Source organism: Onychomys torridus, chromosome 10, assembly GCF_903995425.1.
Source record: "Onychomys torridus chromosome 10, mOncTor1.1, whole genome shotgun sequence".
NCBI classification, from domain to species: domain Eukaryota; kingdom Metazoa; phylum Chordata; class Mammalia; order Rodentia; family Cricetidae; genus Onychomys; species Onychomys torridus.
In genome coordinates this window covers 58,946,456-58,968,577 of record NC_050452.1, presented here as the reverse complement: position 1 = coordinate 58,968,577, position 22,122 = coordinate 58,946,456, and the positions used below count along the sequence as shown (strand labels likewise).

At 39.7% G+C, this 22,122-nt stretch overlaps 1 pseudogene; it reads left to right on the top strand.

The window, feature by feature from the left end:
• Positions 1-20,949, top strand: part of LOC118591897 — a 90,636-nt pseudogene extending 69,687 nt beyond the window's left edge.
• The last annotated feature ends 1,173 nt before the right edge of the window (positions 20,950-22,122 follow it).

Below are 22,122 nucleotides of genomic sequence, written 5' to 3'. Positions count from 1 at the left end.
GGAAAGAGTTCACAATCTGGTTCTGCCCTCTGCAGTTTGGAAGAGTGAAGAAATCTCTTTACCTCTTGGCTTGGTGTTCCCATTGCTGATGAAGAAACCTCCAACCTAGAAGAGTTGTTTAAAGGATACCAAGAGCTGGGGGTGTAGCTCACTTGGTAGAGTGCTTGCCTATTTTCTCTGAAACCCTGAGTTCCACCCCTAGAATGGCATGAAGCAAATCAGCTGTGTTGATGTACACTTGTGATTTCAGCCCTTGGGACATGGAGGCAGGAGGATCAGAAGTTGAAAGTTGGCAAGGATGAGATGGCTCACAAGGTAAAAGAGCGTATTGTGCAAATCTAAAGACATGCCCATTTCAATGCCCTGAATTCACATAAAGGTAGAAGGAGAGAAATGACTCCACAGAGTTGTCCTCTGAACTCTATATGTGTGTTACACACCCCACATACCAAAATACATACATATTAACACACACATATAAGTAAAATGAAAATAACCAACTCCCCCAACAAAAAATGAAGACAAATCCATTCTAAGCTACATAGAGAATTGGAGGCTAACTTAGGCTATATGAATCCTATGTCAAAAACCTAAACAGTCCCCACACCCCCAAATTAGCAAACTAACACTTACCTGCTAGCCGCCTTGAATAAGTAATGCTTCATGATCATGGTCATTAATATGTCAAACCTGATCCTTTGCTTCCTTTTTTGTTTTTAAGCCAGTAGACAAAAACTGTAAAACTGGTTGTTACCTTGAGCTCTTTTTGCCAACTTGTTAGTGAGTAGATTTGATAATTTCTCTGGTACCTGGAGCCTTACACTCATCTAATTGTACTATCCTTCCTTAACTAAAGGCTTAGGACTCCTAACTGGCTTCCTGACCATCCCTCTCAAGTCTGCTACCAGGATTATTTTCAAGCAAAGCTACTTAAAGAAACAGTAGTTCCAGTAATATTCACTCTAAACCTCCTACTTCTTTTATTTATTTATTAAATTTATTTTTATTTTATTTATTTACTTATTTTAGATTTTTTTGAGACAGGGTTTCTTTGTGCAGTTTTGGTGCCTGTCCTGGATCTTGCTCTGTAGACCAGGCTGGCCTCGAACTCACAGAGATCCGCCTGGGTCTGCCTCCTGAGTGCTGGGATTAAAGGCATACACTGCCGCCGCCACTATCACCTGGCTTACTAAATTTATTTTACATGCTGACTGCAGTTTCCCTTTCCTCCTCTCCTTCCATCTCCTTCCCAATCTCCCCTCTGCCCTTCTACAGTCCTCTCCCATTCACTTCTCTTCTGTTCAGAAAGGGGCAGACTCCCATGGATATCAACAAAACCAGGGGGCCTGCAGGGACCATCCTAGGTCCTCTTCATAGAAGTGAAAATTGTGTAGCTTGGACTACTTCCGGGACTCATAACAGTGGGAACAGAGGCTGTCCCTAATGCTTTGGCTGACTTTTGGAAACTTCCTACTTCTTAGGACTGTGAGCAATGCCTCTGCATGGAATGGAATGGCTTTTACACACCTCCCTAGGGTCATTCTTCCCCTTCATCTTTATCAATGCTTTGCATCATAATAAATTAGATGCCTTTTTAAGGTTGTTAATTTTTGTGGCAACTAGACTAGGTCATGAGGCCCTCAGATATGAGGGTATGTGGGTGAGGGTGTTGCTGGGTAAAATTAATTATGGGGATTATAGACTGAGAGAAGTGGCTTGTTTTCCTAGTGGTGGTGAGGGAAAATATTCATCTAATCTTTTGAGGGCATAAGAGTAAAGGACCAAGTAAAGGGGGTGTAGTTGTCTTTGAGGAGGAGTGTCTGAGTTTTCCTAGTCGGGGACTTGGAATTGTTACTTGCCCACTTACTTCTCTGGGTCTTCATTTTATGTACCACACGACCTGGAAATGTTCAGCCTCTGTAAAGACTTGAGGCAATTGCTTAAAATCAATGTCCCTACTCTGTCCATCTGTTCAGTATGTATTCTAACAACTGATCGTGGCATGTTCAACCCTCACTAATGTTTCTACAACAAATTGTAGATATATCTACAACCCCTATGCTTATAGCTCAGCAGATATCCAGGAATAGAAGGTGGAAAGGGTGTAAGATTCAGAGGTCCAGGAAATTTGCTCTGAAATAATATATTATGTTTGTGATAGGGAAGCTGCACCCATGAAATCTTAAAAAAATGTGGTTGGCTAAACGAAATTTGTCCAATGACAGGACCAGTTGACATGCCAGCATGGATAGGGGAAATCTCACAAGGCCCTATTCCCAGATAAGAACTACAGGAGCCGAATGGTGGTGGCTCACACCTGTAATCCCAGTGCTCAGGAGGCAGAGGCAGGTGGATCTCTGTGAGTTTGAGGCCAGACTGGTCTATAAAGCAAGTTCCAGGACAGCCTCCAAAGCTACAGATAAACCCTGTCTCAAAAAACCAAAAAATAAAAAAAATTAAAAAAAAAAAAGAACTACAGGGAAGCAATGGTGGCTGAGAAGGAATAATCAATATTTTCCATGGATGAACCACCTGATAAGATATCTATTCCCAGTGGTCATCTCTAAACACATAAATATATAAGAACACTAAATAGCCTTAAGACATTGGATTTATATATACATATGTGTGCTATAAATATATGCAAATATATATACAACTAAAGAAGAAGAGGTCATTAATTTTAAAGAGAATGGAAGATACATGAGAGAAGTTGGGGGTAGAGAGGGGAAGAAATGATATAAATATTGTATTCATATATTAAATTCTCAATGAAATTAAAATTAAATAGATTAAGATGCATTCATTGGCATCCCCTTCCCCCAAAACGCTCTCTGAAATAGGAGTTTCTTGTCTTTGCCCTCATAGTCCAGTGTTTTCATCTGATCACTGCACTGCAGCTGCTCCTTGACATGTCTGTTCTTTCCTAGAGAAGCCCTTGAAGACAGGAAGGGTTATCACCCTATTTGTTCCTGTATTCCAGTAGCTTGGAAGAAAAGCAATAGATATTGATTGAATGCAAGAGTAACTTTTATACTTAATGAAAATAGGGTGAGATAGCTGTCCTTCAAGCATTCTCTTCAAATTGCTAATCCACTCCATTCTGCAAGAGGAGACTGTGCTAGAGTTTTTCACCAAATGCAAGGCCTTGGGCAAATGGAATGGCTTCATAGTGCCTCAGGTATCTCATTGGGTAAAATGGGAACAATAATAGATCCATATTATAGGGCTGTAGGAAAGAGCAAGTACTTCGTGCATGGGAAACTTCAAACAGAGCTTGGCATCCTGTAAATGCCTGGCAAATGCGAATTTTGCTATTTTATTAGCTTCAAAAGGGAGCTAACAAATTCATACTGCTTCTCATTTGAGAAAGTTGTTCTCAGATGTAGTCAGTGGCAGGCTAGTGAGAGAGGTGTTCTGTGGCTTTCCTTGACTATAATTAAGTAGATCATTGTTGGGTAGATTTATTGCAATTGGAACCATGGCAGTACTTAGGCAGTGAAACTATGGAGTGTAAAGACTCAACGGGTCCTACCATGAGCCAGAGGAAACTAAAGTTCTGCAGACCACCGTCTCCATGAGCCTGATGGTTCTCTCTGCACTTCAAAGAGAAATACAGCCCCTTGCACCTTCTCTAATCTCTCTCCTTTTCTGCTTCTGCCTCATGGGAACATTTGCGTCTTTTTTAATGCACCAACCAAAAACCCATCATGGATATATTAAAGTCAGTGAGTTGAATAGAAATAGACTCTGCCTGGCCATACTGATATTAGACACATGTTCCATATGAGGCATTGGTACAGAGGTCCAGTATCATCCTGTGTCCTGTGTCCTCCTGCAGTGTGGCCAGAAGTCTTTCAAAGCCTACAAGAAACAGATTAGCTACTGCTTTACTCCCTTATCAGGGTATAATCATTCTGTGATTCTCAAGGTTCCTTTAATGTTAGACTGTGGACTGAAAAAGGAGAAGACAAAAATCTCAGTAGGCAAGACTCACATCCTCCTCATTCTACATAATAATTAGGCTAAAGTATCTTATATAAAAACCTTTCCTAAAATACAGATTATATTTTGAATATTGTTTGAGTACAAAGATACACAGTTCCAAAATTTCACTTAGATTTTCAGTTTGGGGAATGGAGGGAGGAAAGAGAGAGAGAAAGAGAGAGAGAGAGAGAGAGAGAGAGAGAGAGAGAGAGAGAGAAGAGAAGAGAAGAGAAGAGAAGAGAAGAGGAGAGGAGAGGAGAGGAGAGGAGAGGAGAGGAGAGGAGAGGAGTGGAGTTACTGATTTCAGTGTGGTAGACATATGATGACCATTCACATTCACTTCGGCCACTTAGTCAAGAGAATAGTCTTACAGTCTTGGGCATGAATGCATGAATGCTTTGCTCATCCTGAGGCTAATTAGAGGCTTTGAGATGCATCCTACTGCTTGGACCCTGGAAGAGACTAGTGATGATGACACATGAACATTCTTTCAACCTTGATAAGGTGCATACCTTCACTTATATGACTAATTTGTGAAGACATGTAATTTTCCAGTTTCCATTCAAACTGCCTGTTCCCTTGGAGATTTGGGCTTGATATTCACAGGATGGTTAAGTCTCTGCAGGTCCAGTGTCTTTTATAGCCTACATCCTTGTGGATTCCCAAGCCAATGCTTATTGACTCTGTCTTCCCAATGAGAACACTGACTCTTGAGGGCAGGTAATACATGTCCTGTTTGTCTAGATCAGCACTCATAGCCTGGAGTCTGGCACACAATAGCTTCTCAGTGGATATTCATTGAGTAAATAATGAACAAGCTGTGTTTCTCAAAGATTTGGACCAGATGTTGAATTCTAGGACCCAATTGTGAAGAAAAGCCATTCCCCACTCTGGGTGTTGTTGATAAATGAGGTCTACCTTCAGTTCATGTCAAATACTTTCCTGTCTTTGAAGTGCTATATGGGAACTGCTTCTTTGAATTTTGGATAGACTGGTAAGGTTTTGTGTGCAATAATGTTAGTGTCCCCAAAGTTTAGGCAGAACAATATTTCATGGCCCTTACTCTGAAGTCTACAATGAGTTTTATTTTCTGAATAATTATTGATCTCAGCTTACAAAACATTGCAAACCCATATAATTAAAAAGAATGAGGGCAGTCATTGGTGGGCAGTGCTTGTTTGGGTATACAAGAAGTCCAAGTCTTCAGGTGTCTGCGATTTTATAATTGTACTTGCTTGGAAAGCTTATTAAAGCCTTGCAGGTGCACTGTTTCATCACAGAGTAGTGAACCCTTGAAAGATATGCATAATAAACAGAGTTTGAAATATGTTTTTATTCCAGGCCATATGGTCCTGTCTGGAGATTCCTGGATCTTTGGGTCAGTTCACTGCTGAAAGATGGGCTTGCAAGGACCCACCTCTCAGAGCAGCTGTCAGAAGCCCCTAGCAGAATGAATCTGCAGTTGCACGATTATTTACTTTATGTGGCTCTCAGACAGAAGCCCAGCCTTCCTCCAGAGCTGAAATGTGCTGAGCGAAGTCTCTTCCCTGAACAGCTTGTGGCCACATTGCCAAGCAGTGTCCTTCCTTGTCCTTAAAAAGCAAACTGGCGAGCCTTGTGCATTAGGCCAGGATGGGCAGTCTGGGGGAGGTGTTACCCACCTGGGCTTGAACTTGATGCCAGCAATGTTAAAACTGAAAACATACACAGTTGCATTTTAAAGAAGTGTCAGTGTTCTCTGTTCTTGGTTGCTCTTTTCCTTGCATTTCTCAACTCCAGGCAATTACAGTGGCTCTTGCTCTCAGGCACTCTGAGTGTTATAGTGGTCGTATGGTGAGTTTGCTTTCCCCTTGTCAGTGACAGGAGGTGGCATTGACATCTCTGGCAATGGCTTCTTGAGGAGCACCAGCTATGATGCATTTAGCATCCATTGTATACATATAGGGACACCAGGAACTGAAAAGACACTTCGTCTAGGAATTAAGGAATCAGAAGAATGCATTCTAGTTCTCAGCATTCAAAATGCGTTTTTCCAACTAGAGGAAGAGTAAGTTCTGCATCTTCCCCTGATTACTCAGAAAAGTTGAACTTTGAAATTAATTCAATCACTTTTGTCAAATCCTTCTGCTTTTTAATAACTGTTTTCTGTCTAGTTTAATACCTACTTACAGACTTTTGTTCTAAGCAATGTACATTGAGCACAGGAATCTAGGATCTATGTACTTCTTGACTTCTTGGGGTACAGAGTCTGGAGTACAAGATAGACTTTAAACAAGCAGCTATATGTCTCATACAATGAAAGAGAAGTTAACTGTGTCAAGGGAGAAATGGAAGAAAAAAGTTAAGATGGACTTGTGAAGATATAGTTTGAAAGACATAAGTCATTCAAGGTAAACTTTTTATTTTCATTTGCTCCCATGTTAAATGCTGTGATGATTTTAACATTTACTGTGATATTGACTATCCTTTACTACAACCATAGAACATAGAACATAGCCTTTCACATGAATATGGAAATATCTGCCTCTGTTAATTCTATGTGGGACACCAAATACTTTCTTTCAAGGCTGCTTACTTTACAGTCTAGTTTAGGTGCTGTGGTTGGTTAAAGAGCTTTTTTTTTTTGTCTGTAGATAGATCAATATTCTTATGGACTATAAAATGATAGCAGTTCTATAACTTTATACAAGGTGTGTATTTTAGGAAAGGGATATGATGAAAGATGCTTTCACCAGGAACTCCAGTTTAGACTCCAAAGGACAAAACACTACCAGATTCAATGTTTTGCCTTAGGAGAGGGCAGCAACCCTATTCCTCAACATCAAGAGATTTCAGAATTATTATGGGAAAACATTCATGAGCAATTCCCAGAAACACATTCAAGCTTACACAGATATCTCTGAGATATACTGGGAACCAAGGATGGATGTATGGTAGCAGATATTGATGTAGTAAGGAAGCTTTGTTGAAACATCACTAAGGAAGCACAGATACACTATGGAATGAATAAGTGGACAGCTGGAATAACCACACAGGGACAGGAATTAGAGATTGGTACCCATGAGAAATGGTGTCAGCCAGATGAGGCAGATTCACATATGAGGTAGAGACAGGAAATCAGTGATTACTGAGGTATGGGTTGTTCATCCTGGACTTGCTGAGATTCTAAGACCAAGGCAGGGATGATGAAACTATTGTTGTATTGAGATCATGTCAAGACACTCCTTCATTCCTTCTTCCCTCACTTCTCTCTCTGTCTACCTCCCCATCTCTCCATTTTATTTTATAGTCATCATTCTTCTCCTTTACATTTCTCTTTCTTTTCCTTTCCTCATTTTTCCTTCAGCAAGTGCTCATTCATTATCTACCTGGGTGATTGGAGAACAATTCATAGGGTGGTACATTTTGAAGAAAAAGCATAAAGCCTTTTTTTTTTTTAAATCACAAGAGTCATTCATCTACTCATTGAGATGAACAATAAAAAATGAATGCACAAGCAAGGCATTTCTATTTAATAAATTATACAAAATTGTAGTACAGGAAGATGTAAAAAAGAATGGAGCACTTGGGAATCATTTCAATTGGAGCATCAGGAACAATCTGTTATGGGGATGGGTTTGAGTGAAGAGTGGAAGGGCAGCAGAGACAAAAGAATAGCAGATGGAAGGAAATGTCACAAAGGCCATGGGGTAGACATGTACTCAGCATGTTCTAGGAAAACAAGAAAGCCAGGGTTTGTGAAGAATGGCAAAGAAAGAAGAGGTGGATGTGGGATGCCAGGTGGAGTCTTTTGTGGAGGTCTGAAAGAATATGTTCTTAGGGGATTGATGTTACAAGGTGCACCTATCTCCACCTACCTTGTGCTCTCTATAACATCTGACACTGTTCTTCCCACAGTGGTTCTGATTCTTCATGCTCTCTACAGTCCTCCTGTTCAAGATTTGCAGTGTTCCATGTCCTTCTGGGCAGAGAGCATAGGCTTTGGAGTTAGAGCCTCAGGTTCAATTGTTAGAATTCTGTCAGCATCATGCTTGCCCACATTTTGTTTTGTTTTGCTTTTCTTATTCTCTTACTTCTGTTAACAGTCATGATTTCAATTATCATCTCTGTGTGAGGATTCTAAAATTAAAATCACTGTCTCAGACTGTGCCTTTATCTTTTATTTGGATGTCAAGAAAAACATCTTAAGGTCATTATAACCAAGCTTCACTCTATTGTCCTTGCTTCTGTGCCAAAACTTATCTCTGTCAAGTGTTCCCTAATCCAGAGATTGGCACAGTTGTCAACCAAGTCATTCCTTGCTTTCATAGCTCCTTCATCACCGATTGTCAGTATGCTGCTAAATCTTGGTGTTTTAATTTGAGTATATATGGAACCCACTTACTTCTGTCTGTTTTCACTTATATCACTCTGTCATCCCTCTCTGACTGAATGCCATCACTCCTACCTGCTTGCTCTGATTCCATGCTTGCCATGCTCAGATCTGTTCTTTCCAGAGGTCACAGTAAACTTTTAAAAGTGTGCACTAGCTAAAATTATTCCACATCTTAAAATCCCTCAATGATTTTCTATCTTTGTTAGAGTAGAACTCAGAATCCTTACAGTTTTGGTGACAACTAGTCTTAGGTCATTCTTTTTGGCGCCATTGAATCAATCACCTTTTAAATGTTTTACTCATAGGCTTTTCCATATCTGAGTTTCCGCACGTGCTGTTCCTTCCTTTGGATTGCTCTTGTTTTTGTTCTAGAGTGGTGAACATCTGTCACAACCTCTGGCTGCCCAGAATTGGTTGAATATACTCATTCCACTTGAGAGACATTCAGATCTCTCAGTTTTAACTCTGCAAGGTGTAGGGTGAGAAGTCTCTGGTTTCATTGGGCCAGGTTGTTATATGATCTAGCAGTTGGATTCATACATGGGAGAATTTGATTCAAAGGTGAACAGCTGGATAAAGGCAGAGCTTTCTATGTTGGTGAGGATGAAAGCAGAGAGTCCCAGCTCTTAAGAATGACAGTGGTAGTAAAACGTAGTCTAGGGTACAGCATAAGCTGAGATATAAGTGGCATCTGGGGTTGAAAGAAAGTTAGTATTTTGGAAGCATAAGAAACAGTGGCACCTGCTTCCATTGGTCCATTAGCAGTGAAGGTGGTTTCTTCAGTCATCTGGCTCCAGAGCATATGTTTGAGTGCTGCTCCTGAAAGCCGCATTGCAGCCCATTTCCCCAGCATACCTCCCTTTATTCTCCATCAGTGTATTTTTTAACCTTCTCTTGCTGTTACCTAATGAATGTCTGATAAAAATCAACTTTCAGGGAGGAAGAATTTATTTTGGCTCACAGTTGGAAGGCATATAAATTCATCATGGTGACAGGAAGCCCCATGGTGACTGGATATTACTCAAATCTCAATATATCAGGGAGGCATAAGGACAGGAAGTAGGTGAGATGATAAACTCAAAGACTTACTCCTACAGTGATGCACTTCCTCCAAGTAGCCCCACTCTCTAAATCACCTGGGAAACCAGACTATGTGGGGGACATTTCATATTTAAACTATAGCAGTCAGTGGTAACCAGTCAAAGTAAGATTCTGCTAAGAAAGAATTACCTTGGCTCATTGTTGAATCCATGCTCTCTATTTCATTTAAGCAAAGTGGTGCATTAACTATGTCCCATACTTTCTGCTTAAAACAGGTCTTCTAATGTGGAGGCTCCACATGGGGGCTTTGCTGCTACTGTCCTCTTGAGTTTCTGTCTCAATCCACTTACTTGCTGTATGAATCTTACCAAGACATCAGCACCCTTTTTCTGTAGATTATAGATGATAATAATATCTGATAGATTCATTGCAAAGATGAAAGGACTTGATGCATAATGAACTCTTGAGATGGTATTCAACCATTCAGGAATGCTACAGTTGTTTATTTTCCCTCTCTCCTTTCATTCTGCTTTTCAGAGACTATTATTAAATGCTTACAGGATGATAACTGGATGAACACCCCCCCCTTCCATATAGGCTGAAATTGTGAATTTAAAAAGTATAAAATGTCATCATATACCATATACTCTGTTCCTTGTTTTTTTTTTTTTACTTGACACACATTTATTTCATAAATATAGGATAGGTGTTGCCCATCTGTCCTAGAAATGTCAAGGAGGATACTCATCATTCCCATTATTCTCTCAACTAGAGGAGATACAGTCCGACCCGGTATTCTGGGAGCATCACCCAAAGTTCCACATCAGTACCGACTTCTTGTCCTGACCCACAGTTGACCTATTCCCACAGAGCATAACCCTGTCCCAGATGCTGTGTTTTCCCTTGGCACCCAATTTCACTGCTTCTCAGCACTGAGCACTTTGTGCTGACTCTACGTCCTCTGAAAGCTGTTGGAAACCAGATGGAGGAAGAGATGGAACAGATTTTCACTCCTCACCCTCCCAGACTTGGAGAGCAATAAAAGTCACAATTGCAGCCACTGAGTAGTGTGTATTAGGCTTTGCTAGGAGTCAAGCCTTCTTTCCAGAGCTATCTGTATTAATTTATTTAATGCTCACTGTTATCCTATGAAGATATGCTAATACCTCCATTTTTACAGAGGAGGAAACCAAGTTCCAGAGGGAAAGAAGGCATGAAAGAGATAGAGAAGGGACTAGGGGACAGAAGGAGCACTTTTGATGTTCCTCTGGCTTGGAAGAACATTGGTTCCTTTAATAGCAACTTTTGGCTGGAGCAGAAGTAACTGTGTAATTAATATAGATGGAGAAATTGTGGAAGGTGATACAGACATATACCTAGTCTCAGATCAGCTTTATAATTATGAATTTTTATATGATCCCTTTAATTGCTATTTGCAGCACATACACCCCCCCCCCCAGTGTAATAGAAAGTGTAGGAATAATAGTTAATTAAGAAGTCTGTGGAGCTCATTTCTGGCTAATTGGCATTTTCCTATAAAATATTTAAAAATTAGCTCCAATATTCAAAGACTCTCTTTTCAGATAGTTGTGGCTCTTGTTACCAAGAGTTCCTATCTGCAGGTGGGGCCTTCTATGTTAGGGTGATTTGGGTATTTTCACTAACTCTGTCCAGCTACTAATGTTCACTTGGGGAGAGGAGAGTCTTATTGTGAATCTTTCTTTGTTTAGATCATCCCAATGCCTTTATTTTTCCAAAGAAAGGGGAAGCAGCCGGTGTGCCAGGTCTCCTGCAGGATGCAACCCAGCTAATGCTCTCCTTCCATTGTAATGAACTTATACTGTTCAACCAAACTCGGAGAATCACATTTTCAAAGTTAGTGTGTGGGCAATTGCCAGAAAATAGGCTTCAAACTGTGTTCCCAGAGGCTTTCTTTCTCTGGATTTGACAGACTTTGAGAGAGATGCTTATAAGCCCCTAGCAAGACCAGGTGGGTGGTTTGGGACTCGGAGCCCAGTTGGCAACCACAGTGAAAGAGCATGGTGCATTAGTTTCCCGCGGCTGTGTTAGCAAATTCTCCTAAACCTGGTGACTTAAAAAGAACAAAAATATATCCTCTCACAGTTCCAGAAGCCAGAATTCCAAAGTTAAGGTGTCAGCAGGAGCTGTACTCCCTTCCAGAGATTAGGGGAGAGAATTTGCTCCATGATTCTTAATTGGCTTCTGGTGGCTGCTAGCAATCCTTGGTATTTCTGGCCTTGTGAACATTTCACTTCAGTTTCAACCTCAACCTCTGCATCTTCTTCCTGGCATTGCTTCTCCCTTTCTCTTCTGTTGCAAGGGTGCTTGACACACAGGTGTGGTGGTATTGTGTTTCCTGAAATATTGTGCACCCTAATAAACTTACTTGGGGTCAGAGACAGAACACCCACAATATTAAACATAGAGGATAGGCAGTGGTAGCACACACCTTTAATCCTAGCATTCCAGAGGCAGAAATCCATCTGTTTAAGGATACAGCCAAGCATGGTTACTCACGCCTTTAATCCCAGGAAATGATGGCAGAAAGAGAAAGATATATAAGGTGTGAAGAACAGAAACTAGAAGCATTTTGGCTGGTTAAGCTTTTAGTCTTTGGAGCAGCAGTTCAGCTGACATTCATTCTGGATGAGGACTGAGATGCTTCTAGTTTGAGGAAACAGGATCAGCTGAGGAACTGGCAAAGTGAGGTAGCTGTGGCTTGTTCTGCTTCTCTGATCTTCCAGCGGTCACCCCAATAACTGGCCTCAGGTTTGATTTCATTAGTAAGAACTTTTAAGATTCCTGCTACACACAGGGATCACTATTAGCCAGATTGTTTTCTTAAGATTCTTAGTTATATTTGAAAAGACTCCCATTTGCAGATAATATCGCATACAGTGCTTACGCTCTCCCTTTGGATGCCCCTATTTAATCCATTCTATGTGGTGACTGAGAAGATTTTCTTTGATTGAATGGAAAGGAAGGTAGATTTCAACTGAGCAGTAGGCTGAAATGCATACTGGCACAACTGAGCATTTAGTATCTCCATGGTCTTTCAGTGGTGATCCATTTTTTTTTTAAGGAGTTGCCCGATGGAATTTAGTCTTCCCTTGGCCTAGTGCTTCCTTACCTCATGTTTCACACATATCTAGGCCTCAAGCCCTCTAAATCTAGGATTGAAGCACACTGCAGTAGATGCTGGTGCATGTCATTATCTGATGAGTCTCAAACTTGGTTAAATATAAAAATCATCAGGTATTGTGACCAGCTATCTTCATTGTCTATGTGACTAGGTTTGGAATGAGCAGATATTTGTTTCCTTGTTGGTTCCTGTTGCCCTGGCTTCTTCTAGGCTCTTCTGTTGCGATTGCAGATAATAGTCTCATTACTGTGCGCTTACTGGTCTTGCTTCTGTTCATTAGTAATCCCAAATCTCTGTGCCCTTTCCTTCTCCCAGTCATTTTTTTTTTTCTTCAGCATGTGTTCTGAATTCTCCCAACAAACAACCATGGAGGGAAAAACAGAAACTCATAGTTAGCATTGTGCTAAGGTTCATGCTATCTCATGTGACCTATAATACAACAGCCTTGGGAGTAGATCTCAATGTCTCCACTGGCATGTAAGAAATAAAATTTTCCTTTCAAATCACAGTATGTCCATTTCCCAGGTAATCTACTTCAGTTTTCTGGGTTGCTAATCCCAAAGAGCATTTAAAGTCATCTCTCTGCCCTAATCCCAGTAAACCTGGCCATGGTGTATTCTGATAGCACTTTGAACAATAGACCTTTGTGAGTTTGTGTGTGTTATCAGTCGGTTCCTTTTTCTTAATTATTTTCTATACTTGTTTGACTATGTTTGATTATCCAGTATGATTATACTTAAATATTTATAATAGAAATTAGAGATTTGGAATGTTGGTACCTCTATTCAAAAGGATTTGGGTGTGCATCCTCGCTTCCATCTGCTTGGGTACTATCAGGGTAGATTCAAGCAAGAGCCAGATTTAAATTTGCTGAGTAATTAGGGACTATACTTTCAAATAACTAGCTTAAGTCCAGTCACTGTCACTATTATCCCTAATAATGTATGTCTCACTTAGGGTTTCTATTGCTGTCAATAAATACCATGACCTTGGCAACTATTATTAAAGAAAACATTTGATTGGGGCTGACTTATAGTTCAGAGGTTTAGTCCATTATCATTATGGTGGAATAAAATAAGGCCACACCTACTCCAACAAGGCCACATATCTTAATCTTTTCAAATAATGTCACTCCTTAGGAGTCTGTGGAACCCATTTTCATTCAAACTACCATACTGTGGTCATAGTTTTCTGTGTGGGGGATTGCACGCTAGGCTTTCCACATGACATGATTCTGGAGCTTCAGAAAACAAAACAATTTTTACATTTCCTAACGTTGGATAATTAATTCTATCAGACAAAAGCAGCTGCCAGATATTAGGATGGTGGTGCCTACTTGCTCTTTGATTCCATTTGCTTGGACTATGTTTTCCATCACCCCCCCCCCCCATCATTTCTCTGAAAGGTGAATTTACTTTCTTAATCTACTCAGTTGGCCTGTGTCTTTTGATCTGAGAGACGAGTGATGCCATTAATATTTAGAATTATCACTAAAAGGCATTTGTAGATTGCAGTGTTTTTTTTTAATCTTTTTCTGGTTTATGTTCTAGTTGCAGTATGTTTCATTAAACTATAGCTTCGTTTGTTTTCTTTCCAGAGTCTCTTGGCCACTCTTATTCTTTTGTTTGTTTGTTTGTTTGTTTTATTTATTTATTTTTGTCTGTTTGGATCATGGAAAGTTTGTTTTTCTCTTTCAAGTATGGCAGCTATTTTTGCTACATCCAGTAGCCTAGGCTGGCCATCATTGTTCTTTATAACTTGCAGTATATTGCTCCAGTCTCTTCTGGTTTGCAGAGTTTCCACTGAACAGTCAAGTATTATTCTAGTGGGCTTTCCACACTATATGTGACTTATATCTTTCTCTTGTACCTGCAATTTTATATGTGTGTGTGTGTGTGTGTGTGTGTGTGTGTGTGTGTGTGTGTGGTGTTTTAACTCTAATATGCCATGGGGTCTTTATTTGGTCTTATATTGTTAGTACTTGTTTCTTGTATCTGTATGAGTATGTCTTCCTGTAGTTTAGGAAAGTTTTCTCTTAGAATCATGGTGAAAAATGTAGTCTATGCTGTTTATCTGGGACTCTTCTCCCTAGTCTATGCCCATAATTTGAAGATTTGATCTTATTTTGTTGTTGTTGTTGTTGTTTGTTTTGTTGGAACTGTCTCTCTGTAGGCCAGGCTGGCCTCAACTCACAGAGACCCACCTACCTCTGCCTCCTCAGTGCTGGGACTAAAGCCATGCATCAGCTTGACAATTTGATCTTTTGATGATTTCCCTCATTTCCTCTACATTTCCTTCCTATGATTTTTTTTTTTTTTTATTTTCTTCACTTAGTTGATCTAGATCCTCTACTTCATCATTGAGTCCTAATATTCTATCTTCTTCTTGATTCTTTCTCCTTGGAAGACTTTCCTCTGAGTTTTCTAACTGGGATATTGCATTTTTTGATTCCATCTTAATTGTGGCTTACAGTTCTATTTCTTTTCTGTTTTAGATTTATTTATTATGTGTACACTGTTCTGTCTGCATGTATGTTTGCATGACAGAAGAGGGCACCAGATCTCATTACGGATGGTTGTGAGCCACCATGTGTTTGCTGGGAGTTGAACTTAGGACCGCTGGAAAGAGCAGTCAGTGCTCTTAACCGCTGAGCCATCTCTCCAGCCCCACAGTTCTATTTCTTTGTTAATAGAATTTTCAAATCCTTTTAGATATCTTTGTTATTTTATTCAGCTGGTTATATATTTTTTCTTGGACATCACTGAAGTGATTTTGTTATCTTCTTGGAATTTAGCAATGTTTTCTAACGTCTTTCTCATCTTCTATTATAAATCTTCCATACAACCCAGATATACCACTTTTTGGCATAATCCTAAAGGATTGAGTATTCTACTTTTCACATACTTGTTCAGTGATGTTCATAGCTGCCCTATTCAAAATAGCCAAGAAATGGAAACAACTTAAATGTCCTTCAACAGATAAATGTATAATGAAAGTGGTACATATGCACAGTGAAATACTATCCAGGTTTAAAGAAAAAAATGAAATTTGCAATAAATAGACAGATATATAAAAAGACTATATTGAGAGAAGTAACCCAGATCCTGAAAGAAATGCTGCATATTCTTTCTAATTTGTGGTTCGTAACTTAATTCTCAGATGTGAGTAACCATGAGAATAGGAAAGTATAAAGGGATTATAGGAGAGGTTGTGGGCTTGAGAAGGGAATAGCAGGATGTAAGTATTATGAAGTGGTAAATAGTAAAATGAGCATGGGGCTCTGTGCTGGCTAGTTTTATGCCAACTTGACACAACCTAGAGTCATCTAAGTGGAAGGAATCTCAATTGAGAAAACGCCTCCTTTAGATTGGACAAGCATATAGGGATTTTCTAAATTAGTGATTGATGGAGGAGGTTTCAGGATATTGAGGGTGGTACTACTCCTGGGCTGAGAAAGCTGTGAGACATAAGCCAGTTAGCAGCACTCCATGGCCTCTGTATCAGCTTTTGCCTCTAGGTTTCCTCCTGGTTTGAGTTCTTGCCTGGCCTTTTTCAGTGAACTGTGACTTTGGACATGTAATCTAACAAATCCTTTCCTCCCCAAGTTGTTTTTGGTCATGATGTTTCATCACAGCAATAAAGACTTTAACTAAGACAGACTCCATCTTGGGAGGAGGAAGAACTACAGTTATCTGTGGGTATAAGGACACAAATACTTAGAATGTAGTTAGGGGTTATGCTGTAGGTTCTCTGCCAAGACCTATGACTACAGTATCCATGGGCAGTTGGCTAGGTTGCCAGTACCAGGCATTGTTTTCATCTTGTCAAAGCCTTAAAGCCAATTAGAGAGCTGTTAGTTAAGCATGTTGAGTACATGAGGGTTATATGGGTTAATGTTTGCCTTCATTCTTTTTAGTTTGGCTCTTTCTATACAAAGTATGTATAGTATACATAGGTATTTATATACAGAAAATTATATATATTATGTGTGTTGCTTTGAATGTACAACTATGCAGAACATAGTGCTAATGTGAGGTTCTTATAACTAGAAGGGCTTAACTGGAAGTAAGCCTAAAAAGTTTTATCCCTGCATCTTTCAACAGTGTTGTTCCATAGTATACTCTGACTCTACAATAGGTACCATTTTTATCCTAGCATGCTGTGTAGCTGTCCAAACTCCTATTGGTCTGTGTTGACTTTGCCTCCAACTCTGGTTAAAGAAAGAAAGCAAATTCTCAGAAGTGCTTTCTCCCCTGCCAAGATCTGGGACCTCATAAATCATGGTGACAAGAAATGTGATGATGGTCTCTTTCCGTTCCCGAGGAGATTGGGAGAGGAGAGGCGTGCAGGTTCCAGTGTGGTTTTGTAATTTTTCCCAGTGATGGCCTGGTGAGAAGGATTCCAGCAGGCTAGCTCCCAAACCTAACTAGGTAATTCTCCACTTGAGTGTTCCTGCAGTGAAAATGCAGAGACATCCACCAGTGTCACTTGGGCAGTTTAGTGCTTGCCGCTGCACTCCTGGCAGTTAACAATGAAATTGTCACGATTTCCTTTTGTTCCCTTCCAAGCAGGCAGGGCTTCATTTTTATCCACTGGTTTAGCACATGAATCAGTCCTTTTGTATATGATCAGTGGGACTGTGTGTGTTTTCAGAAACTGTCTGGCTTTGTACCTGGCAGGCTTTCTTGTTGGGCTGCAGTAGTTCTACAAGTGGGAAAGAAAACATGCATGTTCTCACATAGCCCCAGACTGATTTACAAAGCAAAGGAGATTACTGTTTTCTGCCTCAGTATTGGGCTTTTGTAGTTTTGAGACAGAGATGTGTCATTTTGTATATAAATTGGATTCCCAAAGAAAAAATTGTTAAAAGAAAGGGCATTTTCCATATTACTATACTTGACGAAGACAGAGGCATACATGCAAATGACAGCAGATAAGAGAAGAAAGGATGTTTCATAAGTCTTTTTAGTCTTGTAAGGCTTAATGTGTTTGAATGTTCTGTATTTTCATTTTCTAAGCGTAATTTCATTTAAAAATGTCAACAGAACTTATTCTTTCTCTACACCATTTATAAAACACTCTATAATCAAAACACTTTGCTTGTCTCTTGGTACAACTGTATCTGGGGTCATGCATCACATAGCACATCAGGGATATTTTGTCTGCATAATATCTGACTCTATAAACAAAACTCTTAAGATTTGGAGACCTACAGATATATAGTAGAAGAAATGTACAGTGTTCTTAATAAACTTGAAAAATACAGACTGATACCAAAGAAAAAATGAGAGTAGAGCTTGATTTGATAAATATATAGTTACTGGACTCACTCTGGATTAAAGTATTCCTCAGGGCAATTAAAATCTTATTTATTATATGAATGTTCATTTTCTCCTTGCTTATTGAAGGATATGGCCATCTTGTTAAACAAACCAGGTTTTACTTCATTTCTGAGTGGAAAAACGTGTCTTAGTGGGTCATAGACTTGGTTCTCTGACTGTGATTTTCACAAATAATATGCTCAATGCAAAGATTCACATAATCTCAGAGTTCTGAGAGACATAAAATAGTAATTAAAAATATAAGCTCTATTCCTCATCCCAAACAATGAAAACTACTGGGAAATGATTTAGAGATTTCTCCACACTTTGGTCTCCTAGCACAGAGTGAAATGATGAACTTAGAGAACTCACAGAAATTCTAGAGAATAATGTATTTATGTACATGTGCAGTTTTGGCCCAAATGATCCATGTTTTTAGTTTTTCTTTCCTTTTTTTGTTATTTGAGAATTTTAGACACATCTTTATAATGTGTTTTTGACCAAATCTACCCCCATTCCCTTCTTAATTTTTCCTGTCAGTCCATCATTTTCCCCTTCCTAACTCAATGTTTTATATTTTAACCCACTTCTCTTAGAGTTTTTATTGCTGTGAAGAGACACCATGACCAATAGCAGTGGCTCATTACAGTTTCAGAAGTTCAGTCCATTGTCATCATGAAGGGTCATGGTGGCATGCAAGCAGACTTGGTGCTGTAGCTGAGACTGCTATATCTTGCAGGCAACAGGAAATCAACTGACTCACTGGGAGGTATTCTGAGGACAGGAAACCTCAAAGTCCACCCCACAGTGACACAATTCCTCCAACAAGGACATACTCCTTCCAAAAAAGCCACACCTCCTAATAGTGCCACTCCCTACAAGATTATGGGGGCCAATTATATTCAAACTACCATAACACTGAATTCATTTAGTGCTGCCTGTATATAAATGTGTTTAAGACCACTTATTGGAGCATGGACAGCCTTTCAGAGGCTACATACCTGAAGAAAATTGACACTCTATCTGTCAGAAGCCATCAATTGTAAATAGCTCCTCAGCTAGTGGTGGGACTTCTTGAGTCCCCTCTCCCCCATCCACGCTGAGATTTTGTCTAACTTAATCTTGTGCAAGTTTTGTGCATACAGTCTTGTCCTTGATTCTTAAAGGGCCGAAGCATCACTCAGAGTCTAGATGGAGGACATAGGCAATGAGATATAGAAAGCATGTTGAGTCTTTCCAAAATTTGTGTTGAGAACTTAGCTCTCAAGGTGATGGTACTATGAGGTAAGGACTTTGGGACATGATCAGGTAGTGAGGAAAAAGTCATCATCAATTTGGTTGATGACAATATATGAAGAGACTTGAAGGAGCTCATTTTCTCTTCCTGCCACATGAGGATACAGCAAGAAGGTGCCATTAATTATATAGTCCCCCACTGTAGCTGAAGTTTTCTCCATTCCTGCCTGGGCCAGCTGCTGCTCAGACAGAAATAAACACACAGAAGCTTATATGAATTTAAACTGTATGGCCTAATGGCTGAGGCTTCTTGCTAGCTAGATCTTAAATCTTAAATTAACCCATTTCTATAAATCTATACCATGTGGTTTGTGGCTTACCAGTATCTTTACATCTTTCTTCTTATGGCAGCATCTCCTGACTCAGACTTCCTGTTCCCAGAATTCTCCTTTCTGCTTATCCTGCCTATACTTTACTTCCTGCCTGAATACTGGCCAATCAGCATTTTATATATCAACCAAATAAGAGCAACACATTCACAGCATACAGAGCGATATCCACAGCATTGGCTTTATACAGAGCAATACCCACAGCACCCCACAATTGTTGAAGTGCCATCACATTGATTTAGGACTTCTTGTTTCTTTGAATTATGACAAATTATTGACCATTGTTTATAAGCTACCCTGTCTTTGTTATAGTACTATAGTGGCCAGTAACAGAGGTTGCTATGGTATTTTTAAGCTTTTCATACTTCCCTGTAGACCTGGCCAGAGTTGTGTACTCACCTTTTTCAGTTTGGTGTATCTGATTTCAGAGTTATAAGACATGTACCAGTTTGCTCATGGGGATATAAGGGACAGGCTTCTCTGGGAATGCTGCTGTCATCTCTTCCAACTGACCAATAGATTTTTCTCAGCTATTAGAAGCTATACTGTGATGGTGGATGTGTTTTTAAGTGAATACACTTCTGGATACTGGGAAAGTGTGTGTGTGTGTGTGTGTGTGTGTGTGTGTGTGTGTGTGTGTGTGCTGGAAAAGGCACCAAAAATGTGCATTAAGAGAATAAAAGAATGAAAAAAATGTCAAAATGACTGATTACATTATTAAAATAATAAGTAACTTCTTTTAATTTTGGGATAAGGCTTCACTATGCCTTCCAGGATGATCTACAATTCATTAAGTAGAACCAACTAGCTGTGAACCTGCATCCACCCTCCTGTGTCAGACTTCCTCATGCTGAGACTGTGGGTGTTGTGCTACCCATGCCTGTCTGTGACTTAACTCCTTAACTGAAACTCATGCTCAGGTCAAGCAGAAAACTGAAAAGGGGCATGATTTTAAGTGACAAAAATTCATTTATGCTCTGGTGTAGGACTTGATGCTTTGATGATGGTACATACTGTGGAATAAATAAATCAAGCTAATTAACATAGGCATTAGACCCCAAATCTAACTTTATTTCAGTGTTGTGTCTGTGGTTAAAATGACAAAAAAGAATTTTGTCTGTCCCCATTGAGATCCCTAGCAGAGAAGGAAAAAGGGGTGCCCAGTGCTCCTCAGTGATATTTGTTCTCAGAACTTTCTCAGAAATGCTAATGGCTCTTTCAAAAACCATTTCAGCTATCCATGTTGATGAAGTCAACCTTCAAGTATACTGTGCATGGTCACTTCTGGATCACTTTGAGTGGAACAATGGGTACAGCAGAAGGTTTGGCCTCTTCCATGTTGATTTTGAAGATCCTGCTAGACCCAGAGTCCCATACAGGTCAGCCAAGGAATATCCCAAGGTCATCTGAAACAATGGCCTGGAAGACCCTCTGTAAGGAAGGCAACTGGGAAATGTCCTTTGCAGAAGCCACTGCTGCTGGCAAGATGGAGAGCTACTTAGGTGATGTCTCAGATAACCTCAAGTTGCCTCTATTCTCAGTGTTCTGTGATTATAAAGCCTGGATCCTAGGAATGTATCCAACAGGAACCTCTGTTTGTTTTTTGTATTTTATTAGAAAGTGTTATAGATAGTGAAATAGAGAGTCACAGACATTGATTTTCATTTAAAAATTGGATATATTTGGAAACTTCAACTTAAAATCTTAGAAAATTTTTCTGAAAAAAGAATGGTAATTTTATGAAGATAATGCACTGTTAACTTGTGGCTCTAACAGCAGAATTCTTCCTGAAAGGGTAGATTTGTGCACCTGCTTACTTTGGGCACATAGTTAATTTTGCTTAGGAGATCTCTGTTAGTGTTTGATTCATTAAAACTTCCAGTATTTAATCTAGCACAAAATAGCAAAGATAAAAGCCACAGTGTGCATTCTGTCCAACAAAGGAACTGATAATATATTTAATGAAATGTATTTGTTAATGTGTTTACAATACATTTTGTTAATTATTTGTTAAATATATATCTTTCTTTTGTCTAATGAACTTTGGAAAATAAATAAATGAATTAAGCTTGAATGGAAAGAAAATATTTTGCTTTGCCTTGCTTTGTTTGGTTTGCCATTGTCAGGGATGGAACACATCACTTTGTGCCTGCTATACAGAATCTCCACAACCTGTGGGGCATTGACCCACCGACCCCACAGTTCCTCAGAGTTTTCTTGAGTGTGAGCAGCAGGAAATATTAGATAGAAGGAGTTATATTATGAAGATAAACAGATAGGAAATAAAGGATGGCCTTGAGAGGGCCTGGAACTTTTTCCAATGGTCCCTGACTGGCTCTGCCCCAGGGTATTTATAGAGACGCCAAGGGGTGGAGCAAAAGACCTCACCATCCCCAGCACAGCCAAGTGCAGACCATCTCAAACACCTGAACTCAGGCCCATGGCCCTAATCATCCTCCATATGGACCTTCTGGGTAAAGCCACAAGGAACCCAAAAATGGGTACCCTCAACCCCAGAAGCAGTATTTTGGTAATATTTAGCAAAATTCCAGATTCCAGTTGCACAGCAATACCAAATTCAAAGCAAAGTGATAAACAGGGCAAGATCTC